Source organism: Pinus tabuliformis, chromosome 3_2, assembly GCF_031772625.1.
Source record: "Pinus tabuliformis cultivar Carrire ecotype Pingquan chromosome 3_2, CPIR1, whole genome shotgun sequence".
NCBI lineage: Eukaryota > Viridiplantae > Streptophyta > Pinopsida > Pinales > Pinaceae > Pinus > Pinus tabuliformis.
Window position 1 is genome coordinate 1,277,833,718 of NC_142302.1, and position 18,018 is coordinate 1,277,851,735.

At 37.5% G+C, this 18,018-nt stretch overlaps 1 pseudogene; it reads left to right on the plus strand.

Moving 5' to 3' along the window:
• Positions 1-3,891: 3,891 nt before the first annotated feature.
• On the plus strand, positions 3,892-8,112 carry LOC149185409 (uncharacterized; annotated as a pseudogene).
• Positions 8,113-18,018: the final 9,906 nt, after the last annotated feature.

Sequence of the window (18,018 nt, forward strand, 5' to 3'; positions counted from 1 at the left end):
TTATTTCTGTATTTCATATATCCCTAGAGTCCAAAATCTGCTTGTTGATTCCCTTGCTATTTTTGCTAGTCTATTTATTCCTCCCATGCCTCCCAAACTAGTTTATGAAGTCCAAATAAATTATAGACCATCCTTGCCTGACAATGTCCAGCATTGGAAAGTTTTTGAAGATGATGATAAGATTAATAGGTTTCTGCAAGTCATTGATGAGTTTTCTGAAATGCAAATTGATCAAAATAATGAAGCCTTAGAAGAAAGTCCCCAATCCCAGCTTAGAAATAAAATTGGTAAAGACAGCATTGTTCAGCTTCCTAGTAATCATATTCCTAACGGTTTAATTCCTCTTGAAAGACTGTTTGACCAAAATGATGTGCCTTACAAGGCTGCCCAGAAAGAGGATCAATTTCCAGTTTGTAAGCATGATATAAGAAGTCCAGGTCAGCCTAAATTTGTCCACTCATTTGTCAGCTGATCAAAGTTCTGAATACTGCAAATTAATGAATCAATTTGCTGATGTGTTTGCCTGGGAGTATAGTGACCTGAAAACTTATGATAAGAAGATAATCCAACATAAAATCCCTCTAGAGAAAGACACCATTCCTTTCAAACAGAAGCTGAGACCAATAAATCCTATGCTTCTTCCTCTAATTGAAAAAGAAATTAAAAAATTGTTGGCTACCAAGATTATAGTTCCTCTTAGATATTCCAAATGGGTAGCCAATCTAGTGGTGGTGAGGAAGAAAAGTGGAGAAATCAGACTGTGTGTTGATTTCAGAAATTTAAACAAATGCTCCAAAAAAGACAATTATCCTCTACCCAAGATGGAGCGTTTGCTACAGAAGGTCTCAGGAGCCAAAGTAATATCTTTCTTAGATGGATTTTCAGGTTTTAATCAGATTGTTGTGCACTCAGATGACCAAGAGAAGACTGCATTTACCACTCCTTGGGGCACTTTTATGTATGCCAAGATGCCTTTTGGACTGATGAATTTTGGAGCCACCTTTCAGAGAGCTATGGATATAGCATTTGTAGGAGAGAAGAATAAATTTGTCCTTATCTACCTTGATGACATAACAATATACTCCAGCAGCCATCAAAGTCATTTGCAGCGTTTGAAAAAGGTGTTTTTGAAGTGCAGGAGGTTTGGAATTTCAATCAATCCCAAAAAATCACAATTTGCTTTAGAAAAAGGCAAGCTGTTAAGACATGTCGTTTCTGCTGCAGGTGTCCGAATTGACCCAGAAAGCGTAAAAGCAATACAGACTTTGTCTGTCCCAAGATCAAAGAAAGATATACAGTCCTTTCTGGGAAAAATTAATTTTGTGAGGAGGTTTATACCAAATTTTGCAGAATTGGTGAAGCATGTAACCTCTATGTTGAAGAAAGGAGAAAAGGTTAGATGGACTGATGCAGCAAGAAAATCATTTGAGTCTATTAAAATAACTATTATGGAGGCTTCCACTTTAATAAGTCCATATTATAGCGAGGAGTTCCATGTATCCTCATTTGCCTCTGAAGACACCATTGTAGCAGTTTTATTGCAGGCAGATGAAGAAGGTTTAGAACATCCAATAGCATTTTTCAGCAAGAATTTGAGGGATGTTGAACTGAGGTATGATATTATTAAAAAACAAGCATATGCTCTTATCAAATCCTTGAAAGCTTTTAGAGTCTATATTCTACATTCCAAGATAATTGCATATGTACCCTCTACTGCAATAAAAGATGTCTTAACACAACCTGATGCTGATGGAAGAAGGGCTAAATCGATTGCAAAGATGGTAGAGTTTAATACAGAATTGAAGCCCACCAAGCTGGTCAGAAGTCAGGGTCTTGCCAAGTTATTCGCTGAAGAAAATTGCAGATCATTGGTTATTGATTTCCTGTGCACAAGCGCAAAAAATGGTCAGGCAGAAGAAGATGAAGCAACTGAACCGGACAGAAAGCAGTCAGTGGCCGAGAATCTAGCTTCTTGTGATTAGTATTCTGCAATAATTAATTTCTTGCTGAAGCCAGAAATCCCTTAAGGATTTACTCAAATTCAAGCCAAAACTATAAAGCTTAGGGCAGCTAAATATTTCATTAATGAAAATATGCTCTACTGGAGGGATCCATCTGGAGTGCTTTTGAGGTGTCTGGACAAAGAACAATCAAAAGAAGTTATGTAGCAGTTTCATTCCAGCATGTGTGGAGGGCACCATTATTGGAAGACTACAGCCCATAAAATTCTCAGAGCTGGGTACTATTGGCCCACCTTATTTTCTGATGTATTTTCTTTTGTTAAATCTTGTGACAGGTGCCAAAGATTTGAAGGAAAGCAGCAATTGAAGTCCCTGCCCCTAAAACCAATTCATGCAAAGGGACCTTTTCAGCAGTGGTGCTTGTATTTTATTGTAGAAATCAATCCACATTCCAGTGGCTAGCACAGATGAATATTAGTAGACATTGATTATTTCACTAAGTGGATTGAAGCAGTCTCTACCAGGAAGGCTGATCACAGTGTGGTCATGAAGTTTTTAATTGAAAATATATTTACCAAATTTGGTTGTCCACATAAATTAGTCACAGATAATGCAGCAGCCTTCAAGGCAAAAGAGTTGGTGGAAATGTGTGATTCAATGGGTATTAAACTTGTTCATTCCACCTCATATTATCCTCAAGGAAATGGTCTGGCAGTATCCTCTAATAAAAGCCTGATAAAAATAATTAAGTTGTTAGAGGACAATAAAAAGAATTGGGATTCAAAGCTCAAATATGCATTGTGGGCAGACAGAGTGACCATTAAGAATTCCACAGGGAATTCTCCTTTCAAGTTGGTATATGGTACTGAAGTTGTATTCCCAATTCAGCTAACTCTCCCTGTGGAAAAATTCCTTCAAACATAACAGAATAAGGAAGAAAACATGGCAAAGAGGATCACTGATTTAGCAGAAGTGCATTAGATTAGAGAACAGCAGGTTGAAAAGGTTGCAGCACATCAGAAAAATATCAGGGAAGCCTTTGACAAGAAGGCAAAAACAGATAATTTTCAAGTTGGAGACTTGGTGTTGAAATGGGATGCACTAAAGGAAAAGAAAGGCAACCATGGGATGTTTGATGCTTTCTGGACAGGCCCTTTTATTATTTCACAGATTCAAGGGAACAACACCTTCATATTGAAAAGTGTGGGAGGAGAAGCATTTTTTGATAGCTCAGTTAACAGGCGTTTTTTGAAAATTTATGTGATTTAAGGTCTTTTGACCTTAAAAATTGTAAATATTTTGTTTTTATCAGTTTTGTGTAGGCAAAATAGACTCCATGCCCAATGGGACACTAGGAATTTTTGGTTGATGTGTTTTCAATTGGAAAGGCATTGATCTGCAGGTTCTTGAGACTTCACAGGGAGGATCTCATCCCCAGAAGGAGCCAGTGTTAGCTCTGCCATGTTCTTCAACTTTTGATGGATAAAGGCAGGTTGGGCAGTGTTGATTTTGGTTGCAAAGGAGCTCACAGCAGTTTATTTTATCCTTCCCCTTCATTTGCTTTATTCCCTTATAACTCCTGCCACCTCTGTTTCCTCCTTCCCTTATAACTCCTTAACCCCATTGTTTCCATTTTCCTATATAGTCCTTTGTAAAACCCGTATAAACCCATTTTTCGTTTAGCCCGAGGTGTTAAGGTTTTAAAGCGCGTATAATTACGCGCCTTCGCAAATCACATAACCCGTTAGGGCCCTCACCTGTCACATCATCCGAAGCACGTGCGCGATTAACCTGGGTCGTTCGATCCTCCGCCTTGCAATCCAATGGCATACGCTGCTCCCGCCGCCGAAAGTCGCATGTCCGATAGCCCGCAAGAAAGCAATTTCCCCGCCGGACCCTCCAGCCACGTGTCGCAATCTGACTGCATCGCATGCGTGCGTATGAATACCACCACAACTCCATAATCGGTGCGGGGAAACCGCTTACCGCCATCCCATACGACCCCCGCGCGTTATCTCCCGCGCTTGTTAACCGTCCGTCAGTTGTTGGATCTGTCGCCCGCAATCCAAAGGCCCTCGTTCATCTGCTCCTGTTTGCTCCCGATAGCCCACATAATCCGATCTCCACCGTCCAATCTATCAGATCTGACGGCTTATAATCACTTGCGCCTCGTCTTCCCATCGCCTCCCGCCATGAGATCTCAGTGGTTCGTCCACTTCATCCAACAGCTAGTACTCATTCTCAGGCCCTCGTTCATTTGCCATGCGATTTCCATGTTTTCGGCCTATCCTATGTGCATGAAGGAGGAAGGAAGCAATCACTCACCAAATACTCTGCGCAGTTGATACTTCACCCACTGCATTCAACACATTGTACACCCGAAGGACAAGAAGGACAGCCTTGAGCAGACAAACACGGCATTCCACAGGTTCGTGAAGTACAACAAAGTACCCGAAAAGCCGATTTTGTTTATTAAAACACACAGTTTGCAGCAGAGACCCATATCTGATTGTAAATGTGGTTGGTGTTCAGTTATGACCCCTCCACGCATAACATAGCAGAGCAATTTTGTAAACAAACTCAATATATACCAACAAACAAGATGTATTAAGGGTTGATGAATGTTATCTTGATGTAAAGTTCAACTTCTGGAGACTGTAACTACTGTGACACCTGCAGCGTCTGATCTTCATTTTCAGCTAATACAAGCTTCTTTTGCTGTTAATTGCTCACTTTCTACTTCTTCTTTGTTCCAGGCTGTGCCTATTATGCATTTATTCATGTGTTGTTGAATTTTAGCATTAGAGGGGCTGTCATCCCACCTCTGTGTTAGAATCTAGCTTGTATCATTGAATTTGTATGCAAGTTTTTGTTATGTTAATGTCAAAGAGCTGTCATCCTGTTTGTGCATTAGGAAATAGATTTGCAGACCTTCTTACTGGTTGCAACTGGCCATCACAGGGTCCTGTGCATCTGCTGGTGTGATCAGTATTCTCCATTTCCACTTAATCCTCAAACTGTGAGTAATTGGTGGTCTAAAGCCTTGTAGTCTAGAGGTGTTCACCCATGTCTGGGGTTAAGCATAGTAGAAGTGGTTATCTGGCTTGAATATGCATTATTTCTTCCATTCGTCCACCATTTTTCAACATTTTTGTTGAGTTTGTAATGTTCCCAAGCATCTCTGAGATACAACCTAGGAGAGTTTCTTGGGGTGATAACACTTACTGTCACTTATTGTTCGTTGTGTTCTCAAATGAAGGACCTAGAAAACTTAGTCTCTAACTCTTAATACATGTATGACCAGAACATCTCAAAATGCCATTGGTTGCTAGATATAAATGATGAATGAAGAAAGTTTGAAGGGGAAGTTAAAGATAATATGTTGATCTTTCACATAAACTATTATCTATAATTTAGAAAGGAAGTGAGGACTTCAAGAATAGGAGCACTCTTTTAGGGAATTTTAACCTTATCTACATAAGCAAATAAAGCCCTGTTCCTTCATTACTATATGGAAACCTCTGATTCTTTCATTAATCAATGATGATATCAGGAATACAGTCGCCTAGTCTCCGAGTTCTCCAAAATTCGAACCACCAACCCTTTCTCTGTAAAATTTCCTCCTTTTATACATTTGTGAAACAGTTGCTGATCTCTGAAACTGTTAAACTACTAAACTGTTCGCCTAACTATCTAAATTAAAAACTATTACAGAATTTACAGAGGTTAAAAGACACCTCAAAGAACATGAAATAATAGGAAAATAATTGAATTCAGAAGAGGACGATAACCGTTGGCTTGCTCTATTAATCAGCTACCAAGTTCCTCTGTAAATGCCCTAAATGATGTTTAACTTGCTTTAGCCGTAATGAATTGTGTTGGCTTGTGTAATCATGGGCTTACACATATATCAGATGCATTTTAATTAGCCAAGACACCAAGAAACCCAACCAATTGCCTTTTCTTCAAATTCGGCTTTAACACTGATTGTTCCGCTTACACAGCGAAAACAACACAAAACACACCAAGTGGAACTGAAAGGAATTAACTCTGTTTAATAAATCAGTCAGATTCGCCTTTTCAACAGTGTTGGCTTCCCATCACATATCGCAATAATCACAAATGCATTCGGCACTTTCCATTGTAATGTTGGACTTACGCATAATTCTTTCATATCTGCGCTTTTCTATTAATAATGAAAATATACCATAAAGCATGATTTTTCCGCTTCTATGCGGGCTTTGCACAACTATCAAGGCATACTTTATCGCAATCGTAATCGGCGCTTTCAATGGTGCATTAACCCAATCATAACAATTTGCGATATGGCAAACACGATAATAGTATAAAATATGGCGTATAGAATATCGGGTCGAGCTTACCCATATCGCAATTGGCGCTTTCCATATATATATATATATATATATATATACATATATATATATATATATATATATATATATATATATATATATATAATATGTTAGTGATATGATGGACCGACCGCAATTATAAAACGTAATATATATGCTTTCTAGTCCGGCCATCGCAATCACAATCGGCATAAGTCATAAACATTATGTTGTAATCGCGGACCCAATAGAACTATAAATCATGGCATAATCAATATCGGGTCCGGCATATCGTTATTGCGGACCCGCCGGTATTATAAACATAATATATATCCTTTCGGGTCTATCATCGCTAATCGCAATCGGCGGAACCCGTATGCATGTGTATAAAGGGCCTTTTGATACAGCGGACCCGCCGAACTTTTAAACACAATGTATATATTTCAGGTACCTATTTCCTTTGTAAATCCGCTACATTTCTTTATTTCTTTCACGTTTTGATATGCACATATATATCCGGTTATGGCTCCATTTATGTTGCGATTTAACGTTATCACATGGGCCAATTCCTTTATATTTGCTCCTTTTGTGATTTTGATATATTATAATGAATAAATACCTTATTACTTTTAGACTTTGCAGAGTAGAAAATGTAAAGGGCTTCATTGAGGTTGAACCCCCTTAATGATTTTAGGCCACACATTGTGATAAAATTAATAAATAAGGCTTAAATCACAATATAAGCTACAACAGTAAGCACGAACGTCAGCGAGAGGTTCAGTAGTGGAGAACACCAGTTGCATACAAGGAATAGCGCAGAGTAGGGAGTAGATGAATCCGGACGCGTAGTGTGACAGCAGAGAACACGTGCAGGGAAGATAGTGGAGGAGGGTGAGACGTAGTGAGTGAGGAAGAACGAAGATATTGTGGTCGCAGACACATTGATGTGCATATAAATTTATATATTTATTATTCAATATTTAGATGATGGTTTACAAGTCCTTGGGCGGTTCTCCTTTATAGGAGTTGACTGGCCACAAGGGTTAAAGAACATGTCTTTTGACATAAGTGCCCCTTCATAATTAATAGCAACTTAATTTAATTAATTATAAATATTTATTTTTTATTATATATATATAAGAGCAATCATAGTGTACATAGATGGAACATCAACAATAGCCTTGCAGTGGGTCTAAGTAGCGATAAGGAGAGTTGGCATTCCTTGAGCACAGTGGGAAATGAGGACAGAGGTTCTTATACAAAGGTGGCACATTTTCACATTCATTCCCAAATAAATCATTATTATTGTGATCAGTAGTACGGTAAGATTGTTTGAATCAACTCTTGTTGACAATATAGGAAATGTCAAAGCAATCAACCAATGTTTTAAATATAAAGTGGACTATTAGAGGAAGGCCTAAAATTTCTGCACTAATTTCTGGACATGTGATTATTTATATCAAGTCAACATTTACATTGAACCAGATAAGTGGTCAAGTGTTAGAACATCAAGAAGATTGGGATCTCTATGCATCATCTGGTTTGGGACAAGCTTATTTCTAGGCATCTTTATGGTTGTATGTCATAGTAGAAGCTGGTAAAGATGTGGCTAAATTGGTAAATGATATGAAAAATTGATTTAGTAAAGAAGAGAAACACCTAGACATCTTTTCAGATATCTTTGGTAACCCAACAAAGTTCTTCCAGGTTGTTAAAAGTTATTAAATGGATTTTTATTAGGTCAGTTTGTTCTTGCAGTCGTGTACCTCGTTGTACAGTTTCTAAGGTTTACTTTGTGAGATATTGATTGTTTTCTTATTCTTATTATTCTGGATGATGCATTGTGACACCATATTGTATTTTAATATGTAAAAAGTTTAAGCTATATGTCAAATTTTGTTTTCGTAACACTAGAGAAGATTTGAAGGCATTGAATTCAATGCAGTTCAAGTTGCATTTTATCAATTGAATGGAAAGAGGATTATATTTTGAACACAAAGTTGATTATATCAAAAGCGCAAGCAATGAATGATGATATTAAGGCTACTTTAAACAGTTTTACCACTAGGATATCATATACCATTGTTGTCTTTCAAGAAGGCATAAGAAATGATTCACAAGATTTACATTGGAGTTTTGAAATTACATTGGCATAATTGTGTATAGTTTATTTGAATTCCTACATCGAATAAGAGGTGACGATTTGCAAAACATGATAATATACAATGTAATATTAAGGTCACTTTAGACGTGACTTACCAAGTGTCTTATCCTCGTTCATGAAGACTATTCATTTCCTTGCTAGGCATTTGTTTATGCAAATCTTGTTTCCAACTTTGAGTAGAAGACGACGATTTGAGAAGAATGTGAAAAGAATGGGTGTGAAGCATGAAAGAGAAACCAAATCACTTCAAATCCCTATGTTGGAATGCAAAGAGATATTGAGTTATTTAAATATGATTTTTGGAATGTAGAACAATAGTTGATTGGATTGTTGTGAGACCTAATTTGACATTTTACCTGGAAAGAGAGAAGTATAGAGAGTAAGAAGAGCAGAGAAGATAAAGGGCCAAAGACAAATTACAAAACAAAACCAAAGGAAAGGAAGAACTCATAATTCAAAGACCATTAAAACTAGGAAAGTAAATTTTTTTATTTTATCATGGGATTAATGTCTTCTTTCAGAGAGTAGCCTGAAAATGAACAGCATCAAGCCTGTAAGAAGTGGAAGTGGATACTTCTAGCAAGTTGTAGCTTGCAAAATAAAAGAGAGGTTGAAGCCTCCTATAGGTGGGTGCCTACAAAAGTTGATGTAAAAAGCGAGTGGGTGCATATCTCGCAAGTCGGTGCTTGCATACTAGTTAGTGCCAGTATATTGTAAAAGAAGATTAAGTGGAATAAGAACACAAAGCGTTCGTTGGATTTTCTCCCATAAGGGTTTCCACCTAAAATCCCTGGTATTCATATGTTATGATTGTATTGTTTATGTGGTTTGAGTTTATCTTTTCATGTATTGTGGTTTTGATCTGCTGCTCATATGTTTTGGTTGTTAATTAATGGATAAGTCAATTGCTTAATGATAAGTAAAAATTGGTTAATGATGATGAAATCAACATTACATTGATTCACCCCGCTCCCCCCCTTCCAACTTTCTTAGTATAGCCAAGTTTCCAACAAACATGGAAATGGAATTTTTTTTAACTATTGACGGATTATTTTCCAAAAGTTGGAACGCCAAAGGATTCCATATGAAGAGCTTCATAATACAACCAATGGATTTGTCAAGGCCAACCTTTGGGAAAAAGAAGTTTAGATTAGTCTTTAAATATTTTTTTAGCAATGGCACACTTGTTGCTCTAAAGGATCCCTAGTGGAAAATAACCAAGGTGAGAAGTTTTAAAATAGAATGCAATGTCATTAAAAGATCGAGCATCAAAGTCTAGTGAGAATCATAACTTCATGTTCAAACATCCATGTCCAATGTTTAGTGTTCAAATTTATGCCTAATTGAAGCTTAGAGAAGTGTTTGTATCTTAATAAAGATGACAACAATGCTGATGAGTAAATTGGGGTTGAAAACACAATTAAACATCGCCATAGATGTGACCCATTGCATGGAATATCCTCATCATAATTCATTTGTGCGAGTGTATTGTGACATGAGATTCAATGAGGTGCTTTTGGAAGAAGAAATGTTAGGATATGTTACCAATTTCGGTATTACAAGATCAATTGGTGCAACCTCCATTAACTCACTTCAACACTTGCCTTGAAAAGATCCATAAGCCACATTGCCCTAGGAATGTTTTCTAAAAACATTATTTTCCTGGGCAATTTTAGTTAACGATTTTGTATCGATTAATTAACATTTGATAAAGGTTGTTCTTGATGCAAAGTATGGAGTAGGGATTGGATGAGACAACATCCACCAAAAGAGATTCTTACAGCTACAACATTATTTTTAGAAATATTTATAAGAAAACAACCAACTAGTGACATTTTATTTGGGGCCTAAAATTGCACAAGTGGATAAACCTAAGATTCCCAACATGAAGGATGTGATTGAAGGTGATCTTTTTTGGGAGGTGGATGGTTATTAATTTGTAGAAAGTAGTGTATACAAATTCCTACTTTCATTGTTGAAGGTTGGTCTGTGTTGTTTAAAAGATCCATCTAATTAACGACCACCTATGGGTGTAGTGTTGGTGATGAAGGATCTAAAAGAGGATTTTGTGGCAAATGCAAATGCTTCTAGAATGCAATGTAGCTTTCATTGTTCCCTGTCATCAAAATATCATCTAGATATACTGCAACATATACAACTGTTTTGGGGAATCGCTTGGATGATTCAAGAAGATTCCACATGTTGATCTAGTATAGGAATCCCCCCTTCAAGGTGTGGAATTTGATTATCAAATTCTTGAAATTATTTTGCATTTGCGAATCTATCCAAGCAATCAAGTTGTCGCTCAACAACAATGTCAGTTTTGGATGATTCAAGAAAAATTTCATCTCTAGATACAACAAACTTTTTATTGACTTCATCATAGAGACGGTATGCTTTGGAGGTGTTTGAATACCCCAGGAAGATACACTTGCGACTTATTGCACCAAGTTTGTTTCTATGTACCTTTGGTATCAAGGCATAACAGGTGGAGCTAAAGACCCTGAGATGCTTTACCGAAGGAACATGCCCATACCACATTTCATATGGAGTCTTGTTTCTAATAGCATTAAATGGACATCTATTCTTTATATATGCAGCACATAGAACATCATCAGCCCAAAACATTATCTTTACATTTTTGAAGAAGAGCATGGATCGTACCATATTTAAGATTGTCCTATTCATTCTTTCAGCTACACCATTATGTTGGGGATTATAAGGCACAGTTGTTTGATGTTTGATCCCATGTTGGTGAAGATAGTTTTCAAATTCATTTGATGTGTATTCTTTTCCATTATCAGTGCGAATAGACCCAATATGAGATTGTGCATCATTTTCAATCCATTTATGAAATTTCTTGAATGATTGAAAAGCATCAGATTTGTTCTTCAATAAATAAACCCAACACATTCTGGTGTAGTCATCAATAAATGTCATCATATATTTATTTCCATTTGCAGAAGGAACAGGCATTGGACCACATAAATCTGAATGAATGAGTTCAAGTTTTCTATGTGCTCTTGAATGTGAATCATGAAAAGATTGTTTGCTATGCTTTCCTAGAATGCAAGCATCACATTGTTTAAATTTCCTAGGAATTGTAGGCAAACCAGCAACACCATTTTTCTTCAACAAGCGAAGGTTGTCATAGTTCAAATGTCCAAATCTAGCATGCCATAATAAACTTGATGGAAGTGTACCTTCTTCATAATGAGAATTGTATGAGAAATGTTGTGCACGAGCAGAGGTACCTTGCAGCTTGAGAAGCCTTTCTTTTTCTATTCCCCTCATGACAAGTGAGTGGTCAGATGCTTTTCTCACCTCAAGCTTGCCATCAAACATATGAATGGAGTGACCTTGCTAGCAAATGTGGACCAAGGACAGCAAGTTTCTCTTGAGTTGTGGGAGATATAGAACATGATGCAGAGGAAAGTCTGGAAGACCAAGGAATTTAAGCCTGATTGTGCCAAGCCCTGGATGCTTGATTTTTGATTGGTCTGCAAAGTATTCTGCTCCATCAACATTGTCAGTAAATTCTTCAAAAAAATCTTTTCTACGAGTCATGTGGCAAGTTGCTCCTGAATCAAGCAACCAATCATTTTTCCAAGAAGCAAGTGAAGCATTAAATAAATCTTCATTTACTCCAATAATACATTGTGCCACAACATAGTGAGAAGATTGAGGTGCTTCACCTTTGTCTGTGTCATTAGTTTTACCTTTCTGTTGGTTTCTTTGTTGCTCAATTTTGTCCCATGGTAACTTGCATGTAGAGGCATCATGTGATCCATTTCTTTTGCGGCGTATGCAGTGCAAATCTGCATTTTCTCCTTAAGAGTGTCTGCCCCCCTGCCTTTGAAATATCTTCCTCTTCCTCTTCGACCACCTCTTCCTCAGGAAAAATCTTGAGCAAGATTCATTTCTTTATGAGCAAGGCACACAGCATCTTCAGAAGATTCAGGGGTTGTCTTCTTTCCAAAAGCTTTCTCTCTTTCAGCAATATTTTTCACAAGAGAGTCAAAAGTAATATCTTTGAGATTTCCATTTGCTTGCAATGGCTCAAGATAATTGGAGTAAGTAGGATAAAGTGCCTTGAGAAAAGCGATAAGAGGAATATCCAATTCAACCTTAGTGGATTTGATATCATGCATTATAGATTTTACTTCGGATGCAAGAGCAAGAGGATCATTATTTTGTAATTCAAGGGTGAAGAGTTTAATCATGAGTTAAACAACTTCAAGTGCAGAATGTGAGTCATAGAATTCTTTTAGCTTTTGAAAGGCTTCGAAAGCAGTTGATAATGGCGAAATATGGCAACTCGCCTCTTCACTTACAGATGTTGCGATTAATGCATAAGCTTTGTTGTTCTTATTTTTCCAAATGGTGAGTTCTTTGTCTGAGGTAGGTTAGTCTGGTTCTTTGTCTCTGTCTCCAATGCACACTCCTTTCCACAGCTCATTGAAAATGAGAGTGTTTTATCATGCGGGACCACTCAGGATAGTTCTCCTTGGCAGTGAGAACTATTCCCACCATGGATATGATTGAATGCATACTGTAACAAAAACTTCGATTGCAAAATTTTACTCTTAATGGGAAAAAAATATAATTCTGATATGACTGGACAGCAAATTCAACTGGACAGCAAATGTCAATACCCAAGACTATAAATACACAAAATTGTACAGCGCATTCAACTGGACAGCGCTTTGATACCAAGCCGATGTATCAATATATGGGCAGCATAAATGGGTGGACTTGCGTAATATGGGAGCATCGCTTAAAGATAAGCCAACATTCAATGTAATATGGTTGGCGTTAAAGATGAGCCACCATTCAATGTAATATGGTAGGCGTTAAATATTTAAATTCGATGGCAGCGTTAAATAAATATGGGATAGCGCTCCAGAGCAGAAGAAACTCTACAGAATCTGTATCACTTTAATGCAAATGCTCAAGGACCGCGGTTACGATGTTGCCTAAACAGAAATTAATATGATGAAACAGTAATTCATTCATAAATTCGGTGAGGATCCCAACTTAGACAATCTCACCTTCTGTAAATACAAGCAGGAAAATCCCGACAATCAAATAAGCAATGTACTCTTTCGTCCAGCATTGGGGACTGAGGTCCTTCAAGTGAGACGGAGCCACATTGGCACTTTCAGGGCGCCTGATGCATCTTAGACCGAAACAGGCATTCTTGAGCTCGACTTTAGAGCATTTCACACAAGGCCGAGTTCTTCCACCAATTCACAGTCAGTTTTAGCTGGAAATGGCCGGAAATAAGGATGGATGGTTCGAATCCCTTTAGCAGTAAAAGAAAGGCAAGATTGCTTCACGCAAAACTATCACGCAGATGGCTTCAACGGAGATGGCTTCAACGTTAGCAGGAGAGCATTTGAATCGCATTTCACAGAAGTTTGAGTTTAGCTTGAACAATATTGAATCTCTGGTTCGTATCCGGCAGGTCGGACCAGAGAATATATGGAATATGGCAGACAACGGTTATGGCAGAGAGCCTACAGACAGCAGGAGGCAGTGGACAGACTGCAAGAAAATGGCAGAAGGGAGTCACAACTAATTTTGGAGGCTAGCTCTGATACCATGTCAGGCCAAGTAGTAACTCCACAAATTTAATTCATCTTAATCCTTCAGGTAGGTCTTTATTATATACATGAGGGAGACTGTTCACTTCATCTTCCGATGACTGTTCATATTTCTTATTATTTATTTACATCAATTGTATTTATTCACCCAATCCTGATGATTAGGTGTCAACAGAAAATCCTCAAGTATGTGTGCTTTCCAACTATATAATTTTGGTCTACTTATTGTGAAAGGTGTGGATATTAAAATTGAAGCTACCACTTACCATGCAATCTCTAATGATTCTAACCTTCCAAGATTGCATATATTTTGTGTACCTACAAAAATTTTATATCGTCCCAATTTTGGGTTACATATATTCTCTATGTCATTGCAAAATTTCCTCTCCTTACAATTTTACACAGTGGCAACAATCCAATGGTAACAATGTCATGCACCCAATTAAAGTGAGCCTACAAATGTTGCACACTTTTGCAAATTGGATCCATAATCTTGACAATATCTTTCATACACAAGGAAAGGGGGGCAAAAATTAAAGATGTTAAAAACATCATCATAGGTGCATGGACCCTTTGCTACACTAAAAGAACCTTCTACAAGAGAGAGAGAGAGGGCTTTGATATATTATATTTATCATACAAAAATACAAGATAAAACCTTGTATTTATAACAAACAAGGAGAGGCCCTACTCATAATTGGCTACTACACCAACCATACAAACAAGGTATATCAATCTAGAAAATAAAGTATACCAACCAAGTAAATTATTAGTCTACATAAGCTTAATAGCTTCGACATACACTAACAAAAGTGTTGTCATTGGAGTCTCATTAAGTTTCCATTATAGGTATTTTGAGAAGCATAGCAATTGTCCTTGTCATCCTCTACACAATGATAATAGGGTTCGAGACATCCAACAATAGAGGAGCATTTCCCTCTCATATCAATGTGATTGTTATTCAACTTTCCACAATCTCAACTTCACATGGTTGGATGTGAGAAGCATAGTCCAACAAATAATTTGTGGATGGTGGATGTTATCATTCTTTGGTTAATATCTATCAAATCCTCTTGATGAATCTCATGGGATTTAGATTATAACCTCCGTTAACTTTGGTTTGTTTTTAATAGGGTTCGAGACATCCAACAATAGAGGAGCATTGCCCTCACCTATCGATGTGATTGTTATTCAACACTATACAATCTCAACTTCACATGGTTGGAGGCGAGAAGCATAGTCCAACAAATAATTTGTGGGTGATAGGTGTTATCCTTCTTTGTCTATTATCTACTGAATCTTATTGATGAATCTCATGGGATTTGTATTATAACATCTTTGTTAACCTTGGTTTTCTTTCTAATAAATTTTGGTTGCAACATGAAATGGTTAATTGTTGACTACAAAACATATGTAGAGAGGCTTGCATTCAACTTTTGTTTGTCATGTTTTTTTTTCAGGAAAAAGCATGATTGTATTATATAAGATATATAAAGAGGCATATTTGTACATTCGCTTGAAAATCTGTATATGAACCATATAGTTGTATCATTTTAAGCAAAAAACATGGAACATATCCCAAAGAAATGGCAAGGCTCTACCAGGAAAAACCGACAGAACCAGCTACAAGATTTTCTTAGATCATAGTGTTGCCAGGAAAACCAATAGATCATAGACTAACATCCAGCTTTAAGATTTTCTTAGATCATAAAGTTGCCATAGGAGAAAAAGTTCCGCGGAAGAGAAACAAGAAGCAACATTTTTTAAAACAAACATAAGGCGCAGGAGAAAACCCATGTATACCTGTGAGACTGCTTTCATAAAATTCGAAACCAGGAAGAGAAAATTCCTGGATAGTGAAAATTTTCCCTTCAGAAGATACCTGCAAAAACCAAGAAACTGGAGCCGAAAGAAGACCTTTCTTTGACAACAAGTTTGCCTGCTGATTTTAAGCCCTGCTGATATGATGAATTGAGCATCCATCCAAACTTCCCCAGAAAAAACTGATCCTGTCCATCCATCCTACGAGGTGTGGCATGAAAATATTATTTTTTCTTGAGACATAATCCACCATTACTTTTGAATCTCCAAACACTGAGACATCCTGAATGTTTAGAAAGAGGCAAAAATTTAGAAGGCCAGCGAGGGCCATCGCCTCCGCTTTGCTGTTGGAGCCTCTCCCCCCATTCCAGTGGATGAAAAATTGGTTATTTTCATTTGCTAAAATGTGAACTCCACAACCACAGGAACCTTTCTGTTCAGCTCCATCGAAATATGCCCTTGGAAAAATTGAGTGTTCCTTTGAAAGTTCTTTACAAGCCTCATTTTTTTGCTTAAGAGTCTTTTGCGGGAGTGCTTCAAAGAATAATACTATGTAGCATGAAACTAACACCATGCAACCATCAAGTGACACATCTCCAACGAACATCGTAAAGGCTTCCCAATTACCTTTCGATACAACACAACCACGTTTGTTTGTCATGTTTACATAAGCACAATCTGTTTGTGATGATTGATCCCACTATGTACATTATTTCTATTAGTTGCATTATGACACTTTGAAAACCCTCTGTATTTTTCCATTAGTGCTTTTAATGGATTTGTTATCTACACTATGAAAGTAACCACCAAATGGATTCCTCAATAAAATACTCACCAAAGCAAACTGTGTCGGCACCCAAAAGAATCATATCCATGTCTTTAAGGACCCTTACCAAACAATACTCAGCAAATATCAAATGAAAACCAACAACGTGTTAGGATATTCCGACACATAGGAAATAGTTAAGTTCAACTTGGTCTAGTATAGAGTTAGGTATAGAGTTAGGTAAAGTGTGTTTCTTTACCGTTGTACATTTTGTAACTTACAATCCGTCTATGAGAGAAAGCTTATGTAAATTTTCATTCTTTGATTAATAAATTGCCTGAAGTGGCCACGTTGGCTCAGGCCGTGGACTGTTTCCCTCTTTGAGGGTTTTAACCACGTCAAAAATACTGGTGTATTGATTTGAGATCTGGTTGTGAGCGGTGTCCTTTTGGTGTTCTTTCTGAGGAACTTACCCTGTAAATTCCTACATGGTATCGGAGCTATTTGAGGGCCGCATCCGTTGGTGATCCAAATCTGAAGCCGGTAGAACTGCATGCGGCTGTCGTTTCCTAGATCTACTGTTTCTGACTGCTTTCGGGCCGAGAGGACTGCTCTGTTGTGTTCGAAGCATCTGTTCTAGTGAGCAACCCCTTTCGTTTCACGTGAAAAGGTTTTCGGTAGCCCTATCTGCGTCATTTTTAAGATCTGGAGGTATACAGTGTTTATCTGCAGTTTACTGTTATTTTCTCTCTGGTTATTTCGGTTTCTGTTTATTTATCTTTTTTTTATTACCGGATCTATACCTTTCATTTCTGCGTATGCTCTTTGCCCTGCGACTCTGTGCGATCTGGACAAATCAGAAACAGAAAGGAAGTTTTTTTCTCTCATGCGTATGCTCTTTTCCCTGCACCTTAGTGTGATCTTGGAAAATCAGAAACATTGAGAAAAATATTTAGTTTCCGGCTAAAGCTAACTTTGAGCTGTAAGGTTCATTTTTCTTTGCATATTCGTGTTGGGTTTTGTGTTTTTGTTTTGTAGGAAAGAAGAGCTTTCTCAAGGCAAGCACGCAACCCAAGGCCCCCCCTCTCTCTCTCTCTCTCTTTCTCTCTCTCTCTCTCTCAAATTTTTTGTATAGCTCAATTGGTTCAAAGCTATTTTAAGAGAGTAGAGGTCTTGGGTTCAAATCTCCATTTTGTGGGGGCATTTTTTTTCATTCCCGCACATTCGCGCACTTTGCCGGCAACTTCAACAAAAAAAAATTTCAAAAAGCCATAACTTCTTCATCCGGAAACCTTTTTCAGAGCTTTTTTTTTAAAACAGTCTAATTTTTCGAGATCTATCCATTGGA